Below are 20,478 nucleotides of genomic sequence, written 5' to 3'. Positions count from 1 at the left end.
TGTGTATGATCTTATGATATGGCTGATGAATGGTATGCAAATGCTTGATAATGATTAGCTGTTGGAATGGCTAATAAGGACATGTTTGGTGTTATGTATGCCTAAATGCTAGTTATTCCATAGAAATCATGAAAAAGGTGAAATTAGCTTTAAAACAGTATCGGACAGCAATAATGACGTGAATTTGGAAAATCACTAAAAATAGTAGAAATGGATTTAGATAGTGAATGAGATATATAATTAATGCTTGGTGAGTCTATTTTCATATGGATGGAACAAAACAGGTATATGAGTTATATTTTATGAGATATTTAAATTTTTTTGAAACAGGGCCAGAGCGATTTTTGGATCCCCTGTTCTGACTTTGGAAATTCACCAAAAACTGTAGAAAGATAATTAGAAGTCGTACTTTACATGTACAGATTACTTATTGAGTCTAGTTTTATGAAAAATAAATGGAATAATAATTGAAACTTTGTACAGGGAGATATTTAATTCGAAATACACAAGGGTCAGAGTAGTCAAACCCTGAAACAGGGGAGACTTTAACTAATAAACTGTAATAGTTGACCCAACCAAAAATTCTAGAAAAAAATTAGTTTATAGATATATGAGTATAGTTTCAGGAAAAATTTACAGAATTGGATTTCGAGTTTCGTAACTCGAGATATGAATTTTTAAGCGACTGTGATGCAGTTAGCCAGCTTGTCTGGAAGTTCTAAAATAAATTGTTTGAGCTGTTTAATTAAAGAATTAAGTCCGTTAACACCTCGTGCTCTACTCTAGCGACGGTCTCGGGTTCGGGGTGTTACAACTGATGCAATCAGGAAAAGTGGTAGCATATGCTTCTCGACAATTGAAATCACATTAGAGGAACTACCCCACACACGATCTTGAGTTAACTGCTATTGTATTTTCTTTAAAAATCCAGAGGCACTACCTATATGGGGAGAAATGTTATGTGTATACAGACCATAAAAGTCTGAAGTATTTAATGTCGCAAAAAGAGCTGAACTTGAGACAGAGGCAATGGCTAGAGCTATTGAAAGATTTCGATCTTGTCATTGATTACCATCCGGGAAAGACAAATGTAGTGGCAGATGCACTTAGATGAAAATCGTCATTATTTGCTCTTCGGGCATTAAATGCTTATTTATCTATTAATGAAGATGGTTCTGTGGTAGCAGAATTAAAGTCAAAACTAGTATTCTTTCCACGAATTCGGGAGTTGCAAGATGAAAACCCGAAGTTGGTGTTGAAACGATAAATGGTTCAAGATAACTTGAACTTAGAGTACTCTATTGATGATAATGGTATGTTATACTATCGCAATAGAATTTATGTCCCGAATAATCTAGAATTGAAAAATGATATCTTATCGGAGGCTCATAGTAGTGTGTACTCGATTCATCCGGGTAGTACGAAGATGTATTGTGATTTGAAGAAAATGTATTGGTGGCCTGGTATGAAACGGGAAATTTGCAAATTTGTGGCAAAATGTTTGATCTGTCAACAGGTAAAAGCTGAACATCAAGTGCCTACAGGTTTGTTACAACCTGTAATGATTCCAGAATGGAAGTGGGAACATGTGACGATGGGTTTTGTATCTGGATTGCCTGTGACTCCGAAGAAGAAAGATTCGATTTGGGTGATAGTGGACAGATTGACTAAGTTAGTGCATTTGATTCCGGTTAGAACAGATTTTTTGCTTGAAAAATTAGCAAAATTATATGTGTCAGAAATTATGAGATTACATGGAGTGCCGACATCTATTATTTCTAATCGAGATATGAGGTTTACTTCGAGATTTTGGAGTAAACTACAGGAAGCTTTAGGTACTAAGTTAAAATTTAGTACAACTTTTCATCCTCAGACCGACGGGCAATCAGAGCGAGTGATTCAGATTTTGGAAGATATTTTGAGGTGTTGTATAGTTGACTTCGGTGGTAGCTGGGAAAGGTATTTACCTTTAGCTGAATTTGCTTATAATAATAGTTATCAAGATAGAATCAAAATGGCACCGTTTGAAGCTTTGTATGGAAGAAAATGCAAAACACCATTGTATTGGTCAGAATTAAGTGAATCAAAATTAGTGGGAGTGGATTTGATTCAGGAAACTGAAGAGAAAGTTTGAAAGCTGCTTCTGATCGTCAGAAGTCGTATGCAGATTTGAAAAGAAGAGATATAGAGTTCAATGTGGGTGATCTTGTGTTCTTGAAAGTTTCCCCATGGAAGAAAGTTCCACAGTTTGGTAGAAAGGGAAAGCTTAGGCTGTATGTGGTCATTGAGAGGATTGGTCCAGTAGCTTATAGATTGGCCTTGCTTCCGGAACTTGGGAAAATCCATAATGTATTTCATGTATCTATGTTACGACGGTATAGATCAGACCCTTCACATGTGATTCCTCATACTGAGATAAAGCTACAATCAGATATGACTTATTCGGAGGAACCAGTGAAAATATTAGCTCGGGAAGTTAAAGAGATACGGAATAAAGGAGTACCATTAGTAAAATTATTATGGCATCAACATGGATTGGAGGAAGCAACTTGGGAAACGGAGGAATCTATGATATCACAATATCCAGATTTATTTTCAGGTACGAAATTTCAAGGACGAAATTTCCTAAGGGGGGAGAGTTGTAACGACCCAAATTTCAGTGATATTGGAATAGTGATTTGAGATCACTAAATCTGACATGTGAGTTTAGATGTTAGTAAGTAAAAGTAAAGTGTGGGTTTAGAAATATATTTTTTTAGTGAAATTATGAATTAAAGAAAATTTGTAGATTAAATGAGATAAAAATGAGGTATCGAGACCTCAAATTTATAAACCGAGCCATAAATATTTCTAAAAATATTTATGGAGTGTTAATAAGTTAGTATTAAAGTTTCGTTAAGAAATTTCAACATTTCAGTTATTAATTGAAGAAAAAAGACTGAATTGAATAAAGTGCAAAATTATAAAATATGATTAAATAGCTTAAGAGATTATAAAATAAGGAGTTAAAAGGTAAATAGACCCAAATTAGATGGGTTGACAGCATGAGTGTACAGGAAAAATTAAAAAATCAAGTGCGAACAAGGGGCAAAATTGGAAATAGGGTAAAAATTTAATTGTAAAATATGATATATTTGGTAAATCTAGAGTTTTCTTCATTTTTTCTTCATCCTCTCCAGTAAAAACACAAGTGAAGGGTTACTTTAAGCTGGTCTTTCATATTTTTACTACATGTAAGCTGAATTCTTGATTATTTCTTGTAATTTTTGTGTTTTTGAGACTATTACAACTAAGTCCACTTGTTTAATTTATTAGTTTTTGATTTCATGGATAATTTTTAAAGTTTCCATGAATAAGTACTGAAAGTTTATGATGATTTATCATGGAATTGAGGTTTTAATTTTATTATATGATGATTTTATGAAGAGATTTTTATAGAAACCAATCTTTAGGATCTAATTGTGAAAGTTGTTGGAATTAGGGTTTTGTGATGAAATTTTGAGTGTTAGAGGCTTTGAAGTAGTTTATAATGTCTTGATAAGGTGTTATGTGATAGGAATTAGCTCAATCGATGAATAAATTGAGCAGGGACTAAATTGTAAAAATTGAAAAGTTTGGACATAAATTGTAAAAATTTAAGGGCATAAATTGTGAAATAGAATAGAATCGAAATAGATGCTAATGAAGGAATGATTTTATAATTATAAATTAAAAAAATGAAGTGAATCGTGGAAAGGAGAAATTGCAAGAATAGTCTCTGAATTTCAACGACTTTTGCAAATTATCCCAAGTAAGTTCATATGGCAAAGTTCAATGTTTTATTATGAAAATCTTATGATTGCTAAGGTACCTTATTGTAGATGAATACTATCAAATTGTATTAATTACTAAATAATGTTTGACTAAAAGTACAAATTAGTTGGAACAATGGTTTTGAGTGCTTTCATTTTATGACCATGATGAATTGATGGAAAAGATGTGATATGTGCTTCCGTATAAGACCATAGCTGGGTTATGGCATCGGTGCAATGTGATACGTGTTCCCCTATAAGACCATAGCTGGGCTATGGCATCTGTGTGATGTGATAATGTGATTCCGTATAAGACCATATCTGGGATATGGCATCGATATGATATGTGATCCGTATAAGGCCATTGCGGGGCTATGGCTTTAGTGTGTGTTATGTGACTATATGCAATTCCATGGTTTACCATGGCAATGTGATAATGAAGTACTCAATTCCATTATTGTTCCCTAATTTGACAATGGAAGTAAATGAGAAATGGGCCCAAAGGAATTAAGTATTTTGAATAGTAAGATGGAAATTATTCAAATGAGCTTGTTAATGAAATTGTGATTTACAGGATGAATTAGTTAAACTAAAAGATATATGATTGTGTACAATGTTTGGTAAGATTTTTATTTTATGCCTTTCAACTTACTAAGCTTCTATAACCTTACTTGTGTGTATTATTTATTTTGTAGATTGACTTATATACACACGGAGGATCAGATCTACATCAAGGATCACACTATCCAGATTTATTCTGGTAGATTTTGTTAAACAAATTTTTGATTTATATGGCATGTGTAGGGGTTGATTTGATAATGTAATTGTAAGAATGATTAAGTATGCAAAGAGAGTTGAATGTGATGTTTTGTGTTTGAAAATGAAATATACATGTTTTGGCTTGAAATAATTGATTGGTTGGACTCTATTAATGTATAATTGTGTTTAAGTGTAGGAAATGAATGAAAGGGTGAGAAAAGTGGCCTAAAACGGACGATTTTCATCCACATGGTTAGACACACGAGCGTGTGTCTAGGCTGTGTGTGACACACGGTAAGCTCACGGGTGTGTGATATGACCGTGTGTTCCCTGCATTCTTAAATGTGAAGTCAGTACACGGGCAAAAGACACAGCCGTATGTCTTGGTCGTGTGAAGGACACAGGTTTCAAGCATGGTCGTGTATCAAAATTTGGTGAAAATGGCTTAAAATGGTTAAAAATCAGTTTACCACACGGCCTAGCCACATGGGTGTGTGCCCAGGCCGTGTGCCCCTCTGATACTTAAGAAATTGCAAGTCAAAATTCCACACGGGTTGGCCATACGGCCATGGGATCCCCACGGGCTGGCCACACGGCCATGTCCCAGGCTACACGGGTGTGTACCCCTATCTTCAAGGTAAAATTTCCAAAGTTGTCAGTTTAGTCCGAACCACTTCCAAAGCATGTATTGGTCTCCGTAGGCACATATTAGGGACTTTATCAGAAAGTTTCAAAAGTTTTTAATTAAGAATGCGAAATTTTGACTTGGTTTTTATACGAATGCTAGTGTATAAGTCCAGTAATACCTCGTAACCCTGTTCTGATAACGGATACGGGTTAGGGGTGTTACAATACTTTGGTAATAAACATATGTATGTTCGGCCAAAATTAAGTTCACCTACAAAAGTACATGTTGTATATGAAACTTAAAGCTTGAGATTGAATGTGGTTATGTTATTATAAATTTGTTTAGTTAAATTATGTTGTTCATTTGTTTATGACTTACTAAGCTATGATAGCTTACTGTGTGTGTATGTTTGCCTCTGTTTTATAGATTCTGGGACCTAGTTACGAGGTCGGGGATTGTCAGCAACGTCTATCACACTATCGACTGTTTTTGGTACTTTATAAGTTTAAAGTTGAACCTATGGCAGGTATAAGCTAGGTTTTATTTAGTTAAGTTTGAAGTTGTGTATATATTAAGCCATGCGAAAATGGCTTGTAACACCCCAAACCCGGCCTAGACGTTATGACCGGATCCGGTGCGCCACATCGATGCGTTCAAAATGTTCCGTTTTACTTAGTTTGGAAAACTTAGTTCGGGTTGTAAAAGATAATTTTTAAAGTAGGTTAAGGTGAATAGAAGCTGTGCGCCAGGTAGGAAACCAGGAAGAAGAGGAGGTGAGTCTGTCGGACTGCTTAAGTACCAAGCTCCCTTCGGTTCCAATCCTAGACATGCACACCACCATTGCCCCACCTTAACGACTCGTATAATTTTGAGAAAATCGTCTGGTTGTGTCTATCTTAAGAAAAGGATTAAGTTTGAAAACGTTTGCTTAGCGGAAGTCATACTTGTAATCGTGTTATTTTGAAATCCCTTGATGTTTTTGAAAACGCGTCCTAAAGCTAACTCATTTTCCTTAGTCATCATAGTAAAATAAAATAATAAAAGTAAAACAAAACCATAAAAATAATTAAAAGGCCTTATTACACTTAAAACCCAAAACCATAGATGAAATTAAAAGGACGTCCAGTTCACCAGAAAGAAACCAGGTTTGTAGAAACATGTGGCCAGTCCGAATCCCTCACAGCTCCAAGCCCACTATAATTGAGGATTACCTGCGAGGATGAAAATAAGGGGTGAGTTTTGGGAAACTCAGTGTGTAATCCAACCCAACCATAGCCTAAATCAGTTCAAACCACAGAGACAGAATAAGTTGGCCTTAGCCCAGAACAAATATCAGAATAAAGCCCGTAGGCCCAGAACAGACCAGAATAGATATATCATGCTTATGCAGAAACCCAACCATATCCAACCACATACACCCCCATACCATCCTTTCACCATGTGGGGAGACTACTCGACCCACCCAACCGCTACACGCCACAGAAATATGCAGCATGGCTGCCAGATACAGAAAATGTGACAGAGTCACCAGATACAGATATTTTGTGGCAGTGCCACCAGAACAGATATACGTGGCAGGGCCACTAGAACAGATAATTTGTGGCATAGCCACCAGGACGCTTCCTCCATAATATAACCCATGTCCCCATGCAACAAATATTCATTCATGGCATACATCATATAGATTTAATTCATCATGCTTTTCAGACAAAATTAACCCTAGGGGTATAAAGGTCATTTTGCACACATAGGGGTATAATGGTAATTTTTCATACATAGGGGTATTCTAGTAAATCTAACTATTTCTAAGGTTTTCATGCATATCGTAGCCATTACTTTTAGCCAGAAACACTTACCGAGCGTTCTTACCGAATTGGGCCCGTTGGCCCATTAACCTAGTTTTGGCCCATTAAGCCCAAAATATCAAAACGCATGAAATCGTGCGTACCACAGTTTTATCACTTCTGATTACCAGTAATAATTACCCATACGTCTTACGAGCATTCGCACACTCGCAAGTGCCCAAAATACCGATTTTTTGGCATTTTGGCTTTTCGACTTTTGCCGATCTAGCCTATGAAAGGGTGTCAGTTACACACCTATTTTCGGGATTTCCTCGTCGAGATCTATACCCGAACTGCCTACAATTAAATCACTTACTATTACTCCAAATATCAAAAATACAATTGAGTATCTAGTCCCTTACCATATTCGGCCAAACATGCCAAAACCCTTTATTGCTCTTACCTTACTGCCGAAAGATGGTTAACTCCAAAGATCTGATCGTTCCACCTGTCCAAGCCCTTGATCAACCGCCTCTAAATCACGCTATTACCAAAACAAAATAGTTATTACGACCCCTCAAGGTTACAAGTCCAAATCGATAACCTCCCTAACTTTTAAGGATTTCAGCTTTTCCCAAAATATGTAAGAAGACTAAGTTTTGGCGAAGACTTACCCCCGATTCCTTAGTGACTGATTCCAATGAGTTTCCCACTCGATCCCGATGTAGATCTAAGCCCTCAAATGATAACAAAAGTCGATATTTCAGTGACTTCAGTATTCAGCCAAGTCCCTTTTAATGTGGGGTTTTTGGGCTTTTTTGCAACTTGTGTTTAGAAAGGTAAAACGAGAGGGTTTTGCTATGGTCTTGTCGTCAAAAATTGAGGTTTTAGAGGGCTGGTGAATCGGCCACAAATGATGAAGGGAAGAGATGTGGTTTTGGTTATAAGAAATCGGCACAAAAAGAATAAGCTTTTGGGATTTCAGTTTTTTATGATGTTCGGCTTATAAGGCTAAAAATAAAAAGATTAAGGATGTGATGAAGAGTAAAGAGATAGAAGGGTTCGGCTATGGAGAAGGAAGAGGAGAAGGTAGATGGAGAAAAAGAAATAAAGAAAAGAGGAGAAGAAAAGATGATCAGAATTTCGGCACAACACACCCCAAATGCCGAAATTCCCACTACTACAATACCTAGCTGAATTTCCCATGCTAGAGTCCCCTGGCCGGCCACCTCTTGCTCCTTGATCAGCTCCTAGATTTCCTTCCTTATCTTTATCCTTATTCAATCCCCTTACCTTCTTAAACTCTTCCTGACAGACTTTTATTTCAGTTCCATTACTTCCCTTTCCTGTACATAAAAATTAATCACTTAATTTGCTGTCATTGTGACTTGAACCTGGGTCCTCCCCAAGCTTCCACACGCCACTAACATCCTTCCCAGTGGCGTCACAAGCCACTTTACCACTTGCTTCCTTGTGATCTAATTTTCACAAATAATTCCTAAAAGCCCAATTTATCAGAACCCCTTTCTCTTGTAGAATTAAATTTAATTAAAACTACCGGGTTTTATCCTAAGCTTGGGCCTTCTAGAGGCCCACCAACATGATTAATCCTACACATAACAAACAAAACACAGAATTTTAAATTTTACAACTTTTACAGAATTCCCAGAAATTTGGGGCGTTACATGGCTAATATGATAAGTGATTATATGAAACTTTAGTCATGTTTATATGTGTTATATGCATTGAAAATGGTTGGTGATTTTGGATGTGTATGTTTGGTTGATTCGGCTAAGGTACATGCATAGATAAAAATATATGTGAATTTGGTTGTTGAGTTTGGTTAAGGTATCACAAATAGCTTATGTTTAGTTCATATTCGGTAAGATTTATGCATGATATGCTATGTTTTTGTGAATGGATTTATAAATCAGCTAGTAATGGAGTAAAATAACAATTATATATCTGAGTATGTATTGGTTATTTTGGATCGATTTGTCAAGGCAATGTATGTGCATATGTTATGCTTGAATGGTTGGTGGAAGCAAATAATGAATAGGTTATATGATAAGTTTGGTGGATATGTTTTGTTTGAGGTTTGGTAATGAAAGATTAAAATGTTAGGTTAAATATTTCAGTTGGAAATGTACCGTATTATGAATTATAATTTGGTATGTGATAGATAGGTACTTTGGTATGATTTGTTTCAGTACTAGTGTATCTAATTGATCAAATGATATTTGTATGTGGTTAAATGAATATGTTTGTTTATGTATATCATATATGCATGCCTATTATATCGTGAGGTTGTTTAAATTTAGACAATTATGCATAATATGTGAATTGATATAATTAAGATTTAATTAATTGAATAGGTTAAAATATATTCGGTAATTACAAAGTAAAAAGGTTACATTTAGAGTAAAAATGTGTATATTTGAATGACATCAAAGGTATGTACAGCCATATTGTAATGTTACTAATGTCGCATATATGTGTTTGGACAATAAGTTGTATGCATATTGGTTGATTGGTTTCATCATATACATATATAGAAATTGTAAAATAATATGTTTGATGCTTAACTAATGAGATTATGTACTTATATATTATCTACATATGAAAAGTGAGATGATATACTTGAACTTGGTTTAATGGCAAAAATGCCATTAATGTATTGTATTCGGGGAATCGAATAATGAAAGTGTTAAATATGTGCACATGACTTTGATGTTTAAATGTTTGATAATATTATAAACGTATCGTTATTCTATAAAGCAAGAAGACTGATAAATAATAGTATTTATTTTTGACTTGTCCAGTGATACCTCGTAACCCCATTCTGGCGACGGATACGGGGTGTTACATTTGATTGGTATCAGAGCTACGATTTAGTGGATTCTAGGACTAACGTAGCGCGTGTGAGTCTAGCTATACATGCCATATTATATACTACGATAGTGTGATGAATTCTGACATTTGAAAATGTGTTTTCATATAGTAAATGGATCCTGACAGAGCTGTAGCTGATGATGTCAAAAGTATAGCACCAGCTCCCGCGCAAGGGACAGTGTCGGTTGATTCTCGACCGACCCCAAATAACCAAGATGGAGAGGCTAAACAAGCCTTTTACTAAATGATGAACGATTGGTTTACTCAATATATCTGGAAAAATCTGGCTACACAACAACGTCCACCGCGCATTAATCCTTCTCTAATACTTGTTATACCTCAAGTGAGTGATCCGTTAAGATTACATAAGCCTCCTGTTAATAAAATTAGAAAACATGGGGCTGAAGAATTCAGAGCCACTGATGATGATGATGCTGAGAGAGCTAAATTTTGGCTTGATAATACTATTTGCATTTTGATGAGTTATCTTGTACCCCGAATGAGTGCTTAAAATGTGCCATATCTTTATTACGAGACACCGCATATCATTAGTGGAACATACTAGTATCAGTGGTTCCGAAAGAACGGGTGACCTGGGACTTCTTTCAGGCTGAGTTCTGTAAGAAATATATCAGCCAGAGATTTATTGATCAAAAGCGCAAAGAATTTCTGAAATTGAAACAAGGTCACATGACTGTGACAGAATATGAATAGAAATTTGTGAGATTCAATCGATATGCCCAAGAGTGTGTTTCAACTGAAGCTATAATGTGTAAAAGATTCAAAGACGGGTTGAATGAAGACATTAAACTGCTAGTTGGCATACTTGAAATAAAAGAGTTCGTAGTACTGGTTTAGCGAGTATGCAAAGCCGAAGAGCTTGGGAAAAGAGAAAAAAAAAGCTGATTTGGAAGCTAGAGATTCAAGTAAGAGATCATCGAGTAAGTCATTTCAGTCAGCATCAAAGAAGTTCTGAGATGATTTTAGCCGTTCTAAGGCTACTTTGGGTTATTGTAGACGGGATCGGGATAGGCCACCTGTGAGCTCAAGAGCTACCTCAGTAGTTAGTGTTGGTAATGTTAGATTGAACCAACCGAGTGTAAATATTGTGGTAAGCGACATCCTGGTAGCTGTAGATTGCATGATCGGGCCTGTTTTAAATATGGATCAACAAATTATCTCGTATGTGAATTCCCTGAATTAGTTGAATAAAACACCGTACAAAACACGAGATCAGGTAATACTACAGCTCGAGGTAGACCACTCAAAAATACGGGTAACGTGAGTAGCAGTCAAAGAGGGACTAAAGATAAAACAATTAGATCCGAGGTTCGTGTACCTGCTAGAGCCTATACTGAGGAGTTTTCATCCCCAGATGTTATTACTGGTACATTCACTCTCCATGATACTAGTGTAATTTCATTGATTGATCCTGGTTCGACTCATTCTTATAAGTGTGAGACTTTAGTATTCAGTAAGACTTTTCCTGTTGAGTCTACTGAGTTTGTGATTAGAGTATCGAATCCCTTGGGCCGGTGTGTTCTGGTTGACAAAGTGTGTAAGAATTGTCCTTTGTTGATTCGAAATTCGTGGGATTTGATTTTTTTTCCATTTGATAAGTTCGACATAATTCTAGGTATGGACTGGTTAACTTTGCATGATGTTGTCGTAAACTGCAAAAGAAAGACTATCGATTTACGGTGCCAAAATGATGAGTTTATTCGGATTGAATCTAATGATCTGAATGGTTTACCGGCAGTAATGTCTTCGATGGTAGCTCAGAAGTATGTGAGAAAGGGTTGTGAAGCTTACTTTGCGTATGTACTTGATAGTAAAGTGACTGAAAGAAAGATTGAATCAGTACCAGTTGTGTACGAGTATTCGGATGTGTTTCCTGAAAAATTACCCGGTTTGCCACCTATTCGAGAAGTAGAGTTTGATATTAAGTTAGTGCCGGGGACAACTCCAAATCGATAGCTCCGTACAAAATGACACCTACTAAATTAAAAGAATTGAAAGCTTAGTTACAAGAATTGACAGATAGAGGTTTTGCACGACCAAGTTTCTCTCCCTGGGGTGCACTAGTTTTATTTGTGAAAAAGAAAGATGGAACTATGAGAATGTGTATCGATTATAGATAGCTCAATAAGGTTACTATAAAGAATAAATATATGTTGCCATGGATTGATGACCTATTTGATCAACTGAAAGGGGCTACAGTGTTTTCGAAGATAGATTTGAGATCAAGCTATTATCAGTTACGAGTTAAAGACTCCGATGTGCCAAAGAATGCTTTCCAAACGAGGTACGGACACTATGAGTTTCTGGTTATGCCTTTCAGACTTACTAATGCACCTGCTGTTTTCATGGATTTGATGAACCGGATCTTCAGACAGTATCTGGATCAATTTGTGGTTGTGTTCATAGATGACATTTTGATTTATTCCAGTGATGAAACCAAACATGCCAAACATCTGAGACTTGTGTTACAGACTTTGCGAGATAAACAGGTGTATGTGAAGTTCAGTAAATGTGAGTTCTGGTTATGTGAGTCAGTTTTCTGGGACATGTTGCATCAGCATCGAGTATTCGGGTTGATCCGAGCAAATTTTTGACTATACCTGATTAGAAACCTCCGAGAAATGTTTCTGAAGTTTGAAGTTTTTTGGGACTTGCTGGTTACTATAGATGGTTCGTGAAAGGTTTCTCTATGATTGCAACCCGGATGACAAAGCTATTACAGAAAGATGTTAAGTTTGAGTGGTTAGAAAAGTGCCAGAATAGTTTTGATCAGTTGAAAGCCCTTTTGACCGAAGCTCCAGTGCTAGTTCAGCCAGAATCGGGTAAAGAATTTGTTATCTATAGTGATGCATCTTTAAATGGTTTGGGCTGTGTTTTGATGCAAGAAGGCAAAGTCATAGCTTATGCCTCGAGACAGTTAAAGTCGTATGAAAAGAATTATCTGACACAAGATCTAGAATTGGAAGCTATTGTGTTTGCATTGAAGATATGGCGTCTCTATCTGTTCGGTGAAAAATTACATGTTTATTCTGATCACAAAAACCTGAAACATTTGATGACTCAAAAAATATTTGAATTTGAGACAGCGTCGTTGGTTAGAGTTGTTAAAAGGCTACGAGCTTATAATAGATTACCATCTGGGAAAGGCTAATGTTGTTGCTAATACTCTAAGCCGAAAATCACAGTTTACTTTGCGTGCAATGAATGCGCATATGGATATGTCTAATGATAGTTCAATAATAGCTTAATTAAAAGCAAGACCGTTCTTTGTTCAACAGATTTGTGATGCTCAGAAAGTTGATGGTGTTTTGTTAGCAAAACGAGTTCAATATGACTCGAATATTGATTTAGAGTTCAGAGTTAATACTGAGGGTTTTATGAGGTTCATAAACCGAATATGTGTTTCAAAAAATCCAGAGTTGATTCAAATGATTTTGAACAAAGCTCACAGTAGTCGGTTATTTGTTCACCCGGGTAGTATGAAGATGTATAATGATTTGAAACAGCTTTACTAGTGGCATGGTATGAAACGAGACATTTCTGACTTTGTCTCGAGATGTTTAGTCTGTCAACAAGTAAAAGTTGAGCATTAGGTACCTTCCGGGGTGCTTCAACCGATTATGATACCTGAGTGGAAGTGGGATAGAGTCATGATGGATTTTGTATCGGTTCGCCGTTTACACCTAGCAAGAAAGATGCAATCTGGGTTATTGTCGATAGATTGACTAAATTGACTCATTTTGTTCTGCTTCGCACAGATTACTCACTTGATAAGCTAGTTGAATTGTATGTTTCTCAGATTGTGAGAGTACACGGGGTACCTATTTCTATTGTTTTGGATGGAGATTCGAGGTTTACATCGCAGTTTTGGAAGAAATTGCAAGATGCTCTAAGTATGAAATTACATTTCAGCATTGCTTTCCATCCACAAACAGATTGTCAATCCGAACGAATCATTCAGATACTTGAGGATATGTTGAGATGTTGCATTCTCAAGTTCGAAGGTACGTGGGAACGATACTTACCTCTGATTGAATTTGCTACAATAATATTTTTCAATCGAGTATCAAAATGGCACCCTACGAGGCTTTGTACGACCGTAAATGTTGAACACCATTATATTGGACCGAGCTCAGTGAAAATAATATACATGGGGTCAATTTGATCAGAGAGACTGAACAGAAAGTAAAAGTAATCTGCGAAAGTCTGAAAACAGCGTCAGATCGTCAAAAATCGTATGCGGATTTGAAACGAAAAGATATACAGTTTCAAATCGGGGACAAAGTATTTTTAAAAGTCTCATCGTGGAAGAAAATACTCCGATTGGTTGTAAAGGCAAATTGAGTCTGAGATTCATTGGGCCGTATAAGATTATAGAGCGTATTGGGCCAGTTGCTTATAGACTGTTGTTGCCACCTGAGTTAGAAAAGATCAATAATGTATTCCATGTTTCGATGCTTGGTAGATATCGATCTGATCCCTCACATGTGATTAATCCATCAGAGATTGAGATTAAGTTTGATATGACATATGAGGAAGAACCGATTCGTATTCTGGCTCGTGAAGTTAAAGAATTGCGAAACACAAAAATTTCGACAGTGAAAGTACTGTGGCATAAACACGGAGTTGAAGAAGCAACGTGGGAGCCAGAGGACGTAATGAAAGAACGTTATTCGAACCTATTCACTGGTAAGATTTTCGGGGACGAAAATCCATAAGGGGGAGAGTTGTAACAGCCCGATTTAGACCCTATTCGAAACGGTGGTTTCGGGACCATACATCCAAAAAATATTTAAAAAATTATTTTCTTTGTTTATTATGTGTTAATTTATATCTATGAAATTTTCATGCTTTAATTTTATCGTTTGAGTGCCAATTTAATAAAAACGGCTTAATCGCATAAAATAAAAATTGGATGGTTAAATGTGAAAGTGCCTAATTGTGGCTGTCTTTATAATATGAAGCACTTATAATGCAATTAGGCCATAATTTAATAAGTGGACGGTAGTGACCTTATATTATAATGGTTTTATATTTTATTATAAAGGTTATACATGTAAATTAATTAATAAGTTATAATAACATAAAACATAAAATTAAAAGCCAATGTTTATATTTTCTTTCCATGACCGAAACTTCAAAATAAGAAAGAAAAGAAATCTTTTAAGGGTTTGGCCATTTGATAGCTTAATCAAGGTATGTAACTAGCTCGGTTTTTTATATTTTTTACGCTTTTGAAATCATTGCAGTGTAATGTGCAAAGCCCATGCTTGAATTTTTTATTTTGATGAATATTTTGAGTTATGCCATAGATGAATAATTGAGCTTTGTGATGTTAGTTTATGAATTATTAAATATATGTTTTGGATTAATATGTTTTGTATTGGAATTTTTGATGATTTTGAGTAATTAGGGCTAAATTGCAAAAATAAAAAATTGAGGGACTAAAATGAAAAATAAATGAAATGCATGGACTTGTATGAACATGGGTAGTATTCGGCCTAAACATGATGTGTGCAAATTTTGCATGTTTTGTGTTTTGTGCAATTTGGACTAAATTGTAAAAAGTGTAAAATGTCAGGGGTAAAATGGTAATTTTCCCATTTATGTGTTTTTGGACTAAATTGAGTGAAAATATGTTTAAATGAGTTTAATTTAAATATGTTTATATCAAGAACCAAAGAAATCGGATTTAGATCGGGGGAAAACCAAAATTGTCGATTAGTCGTCCCATTCCAATTATTATTGTCCGAGGTAAGTTTATAAGCAAATAAATGTTATTTATTTGATTAAATATGAGTTATACATGCTGAAATGAATTATGTGAAAGATTATATGTGTTAGTCGAATGTAAATAAGCTTGGGAGCCATGTTTAAAAATTTGTTTCGACTGAATTACGACATCCAAAAGCCCTGTACGAACCTTAGGAATAGCTAGGATACATATGTCATGACATAGGATTTCCTATTTTTTTGTGTAAGACCACGTATGGGACGTTGGCATCGATCTATGATTACGTGTAAGACCATGTCTGGGACATCGACATCGTATTTGATTTATGTAAGACCCTATCTAGGATAGTGTCATTGATATGTGATAGCATGTAAGACCACGTCTAGGATGTTGGCATTGTATGATATGTATGATTTTCCGAGTATCCTAATCAATTCTAAATGGTTCAAGGGGCAATGATAAATTGTGATCGAATGTGTAAATCAAGCTAAGTGATCCGGCATGTGATAGTTGATTACTTATTTGAAAATAAGGTAAGTTGGTTATTTAGTATGTGATGCAAAATATACATGATGTTAATGTGAATATATGAGTAATTGTGAAGTATATTCGGCTACAAGTTAAGTGTAAATATGTGATGTTAAGGTTTGATTCATGAGTATATGTATTCAAGTGTTGAAATATTCAGCTTTATATATTGAATTATGACTTTGAAAGTGTATGATACTTTGGTAATAAAGATATGTATATTCGGACAAAATTAAGTTCACCTATAAAAGTACATGTTGTATATGAAACTTAAAGCTTGAGATTAAATGTGGTTATGTTATTTTAAATTTGTTTAGTTAAAGTAAATTGTTCATTTGTTTATGACTTACTAAGCTATGATAGTTTACTGTGTGTGTATGTTTGCCTCTGTTTTATAGATTTTGGGACCTAGTTACGAGCTCGGGGATCATCAGCAAAGTCTATCACACTATCGACTATTTTTGGTACTTTATAAGTTTAACTTAAATCTATGGCATGTATAAGCTAGGTTTTATTTAGTTAAGTTTGAAGTTGTGTATATATTAAGCCATGCGAAAATGGCTAATATGATAAAGTGATTATATGAAACTTTAGTAATGTTTATATGTGTTATATGCATTGAAAATGGTTGGTGATTTTGGATGAGTATGTTTGGTTGATTCGACTAAGGTAAATGCATAGATAAAAAATATATGTGAATTTGGTTGTTGAGTTTGGTTAAAGTATCACAAATAGCTTATGTTTAGTTCATCTTTGGTAAGTTTTATGCATGATATGCTATGTTTTTGTGAATGGATTTATAAATCAGCTAGTAATGGAGTAAAATAACAATTATATATCTGACTATGTATTGGTTTTTTTGGATCGGTTTGTCAAGGCAATGTATGTGCATATGTTATGCTTGAATGGTTAGTGGAAGCAAATAATGAATATGTTATATGATAACTTTGGTGGATGTGTTTTGTTTGAGGTTCGGTAATGAAAGCTTAAAATGTTAGGTTAAATATTTGAGTTGGAAATGTACCATATTATGAATCATAATTTGGTATGTGATAGATAGGTACTTTGGTATGATTTGTTTCGGTACTAGTGTATATAATTGATTAAATGATATTTGTATGTGGTTAAATGAATATATTTGTTTATGTGTATTATATATGCATGCCTATTATATCGTGAGGTTGTTTAAATTTAGACAATTATGCATAATATGTGAATTGGTTTAATTAAGATTTAATTAATGGAATAGGTTAAAATATATTCGGTAATTACAAAATAAAAAAGGTTACATTTAGAGTAAAAATGTGTATATTTGAATGACATCAAAGGTATGTATAGCCATATTGTATAATGTTACTAATGTCGCATATATGTGTTTGGACAATAAGTTGTATGCATATTGGTTGATTGTTTCATCATATACATATACATAAATTGTAAAATAATATGTTTAATGCTTAACTAATGAGATTATGTACTTATATATTGTCTACATATGAAAAGTGAGAATATATGCTTGAATTTGGTTTAATGGCAAAAATGCCATTAATGTATTGCATTCGGGGAATCGAATAATGAAAGTGTTAAATATGTGCACGTGACTTTGATGTTTAAATGTTTGATAATATTATAAACGTATCATTATTCTATAAAGCATGAAGAGTGATAAATAACAGTACTGATTTTTGACTTGTTCGGTAATAGCTCGTAATACCATTTTAGCAACGGATGCAGGTTAGGGGGGTTACAAGATTGGAAGCCTCCGAGAAATGTTTTTGAGGTCCATAGTTTTCTGGGACTAGCGGGATATTATAGAAAGTTTGTAAAAGGCTTTTCAATGATTGCGACTCTTTTGACGAGATTGCTTCAGAAAGATGTAAAGTTTGAATGGTCTGAGAAATGTCAAAAAAGTTTTGATCAACTGAAAGCTCTTTTAACTGATGCTTCAATGTTAATACAACCAGAATCGGGAAAAGAATTTTTGATCTACAGTGATGCATTGTTGAATGGTCTGGGCTGTGTTTTGATGCAAGAAGGCCAAGTCATAGCTTATGCCTCGAGATAGTTGAAGCCTCATGAAAAGAATTACCCGACTTACGATTTAGAGTTAGCAGCCATTGTGTTTGCATTGAGAATTTGTCTCCATTATCTGTTCGGTGAGAAATGCCATATTTATTCAGATCACAAGAGTTTGAAATATCTAATGACTTAGAAAGATTTAAATTTGAGACAGTGGAGATTGTTAGAATTACTAAAAGATTACGAGCTAGTAGTTGATTACCATCCGGGGAAAGCAAATGTTGTTGCTGATGCATTAAGCCAAAAATCTTTGTTTGCACTACGTGCAATGAATACTCAGTTGGCTCTATCTGATGACGGCTTAATTGTAGCTGAGTTGGAAGTGATGCTGTTGTTTTTACAAAAAATTTGTGAAGTTCAAAAAGTTAATAATGAAATGTTAGCAAAACAAGCTCCATCTGATTATAACCCTGGTTTAGAATTTCAAGTTGATTCCGATGATTGTTTAAGATTCAGACTCCGAATATGTGTTCCAAGAAATTCAGAGTTAATTCAGATGATTTTGAATGAAGCACATAATAGTCGTTTATCTATTCATCCAGAAAGTACGAAAATGTATAATGTCTTGAAACAACTTTATTGTTGGTATGGCATGAAACGAGATATTTCAGTGCTCGTTTCTAAATGTTTGATTTGCCAGCAAGTAAAGCTGAGCATCAGGTACCGTCTGGTTTATTAAAGCCGGCTATGATTCCTGAGTGGAAATGGGATAGAGTGACTATGAATTTTGTGTCAGGATTGCCACTATCTCTGAGAAAGAAAGATGCGATTTAGGTTATAGTTGACATATTGATAAAATCGACTCATTTCATTCCGGTACGAACAGACTATTTGTTTGAAAAGTTAGCTGTGTTGTAAATCTTCGAGGTTCTGAGATTATACGGAGTACCTATTTCTATTGTTTCGGATAGAGATCCGAGGTTCACATCGAGGTTTTGGAAGAAACTGCAAGAGGCATTAGGTACAAAGCTACATTTTAGTATTACTTTTTACCCGCAGACGGATGGTCAATCCGAGCGAGTTATTCAGATACTCGAGGATATGTTAAGGTGTTGCATTCTTGAGTTTGAAGGTACGTGGGAAAAGTATTTTTCGTTGACTGAATTTGCGTATAACAATAGTTTTCAATCGAGTATTAAAATGGCATCGTACGAAGCTCTATACGGGTGTAAGTGTAGAATACAGTTGTATTGGACTGAGTTAAGTGAGAATAAGATTCACGGGGTTGATTTGATTAGAGAGACTGAAGAAAAAGTGAAAGTAATTTGTGGTAGTCTGAAAACAATGTTAGATCGATAGTAATCTTACGCAGATTTAAAGCGAAAAGATATTGAGTTTCAAATTGGGGATAGGGTGTTTTTGAAGGTATCTCCGTGGAAGAAAATACTTCTATTTGGTCGTAAAGGCAAATTGAGTCTGCGATTCATCAGACCGTATGAAATTATCGAGCGAATTGGACCAGTGGCTTATTGGCTAGCATTGCCATCAGAGTTAAAGAAGATTCATAATGTAGTTCATGTATCGATGCTTCGATGATACAGATCTGATTCGACGATATAGATCTGATCCCTCGCATATTATTTCCCTTACAGAAGTTGAGATTCAGTCAAATTTATCGTACAGTGAAGAACCAATTCGAATTCTAGCTCGTGAGATCAAAGAGCTGAGAAATAAAAGAATAACGTTAGTGAAAGTATTATGGCATCGACACGGGGTAGAAGAAGCTACGTGGGAACCCGAGGATGCTATGAGAAAGCAATATCCAAACCTATTCATTGGTAAGATTTTTGGGGACGAAAATCCCTAAGGGAGAGTTGAAACAGCCCGATTTCAGCTAAATTGGAATAGTGGTTTTAGGACCACAAATTCGAGGTTGTAAAATTATTTTAATATTATTTTTAGTGTTTATAGCATGTGAATATATATGTGTGAAAATTTCATGAGCTAATTTTATCGTTTAATAGCTTAATTTAAGAAAAGGACTTAATCGCGTAAAATGCAAAAGTAGCATGCTATAAGTTAAAAGTGCTTAATTGCTATGGCTTATTATATGAAAGGTCCTTATGTTGTAATTAGACCATTGATAGTGGAGATGGACATTAATAGCCTTATATTTTATGATTAAATGGTTTAATAACCAAGGGTCAAATGGTAAAGTATGTATTAAGTTATAATAAATAAAAGAAAAACAATTTTAAAGCCTAAATTATCATCATCTTCCACCAAAAATGAAAAGAAAATAAAAGATGGAAGCTCATCTAG

This window comes from Gossypium hirsutum, chromosome A03 (genome assembly GCF_007990345.1).
Source record: "Gossypium hirsutum isolate 1008001.06 chromosome A03, Gossypium_hirsutum_v2.1, whole genome shotgun sequence".
Taxonomy (NCBI): Eukaryota; Viridiplantae; Streptophyta; class Magnoliopsida; order Malvales; family Malvaceae; genus Gossypium; species Gossypium hirsutum.
This window is presented reverse-complemented; position numbering follows the sequence as displayed.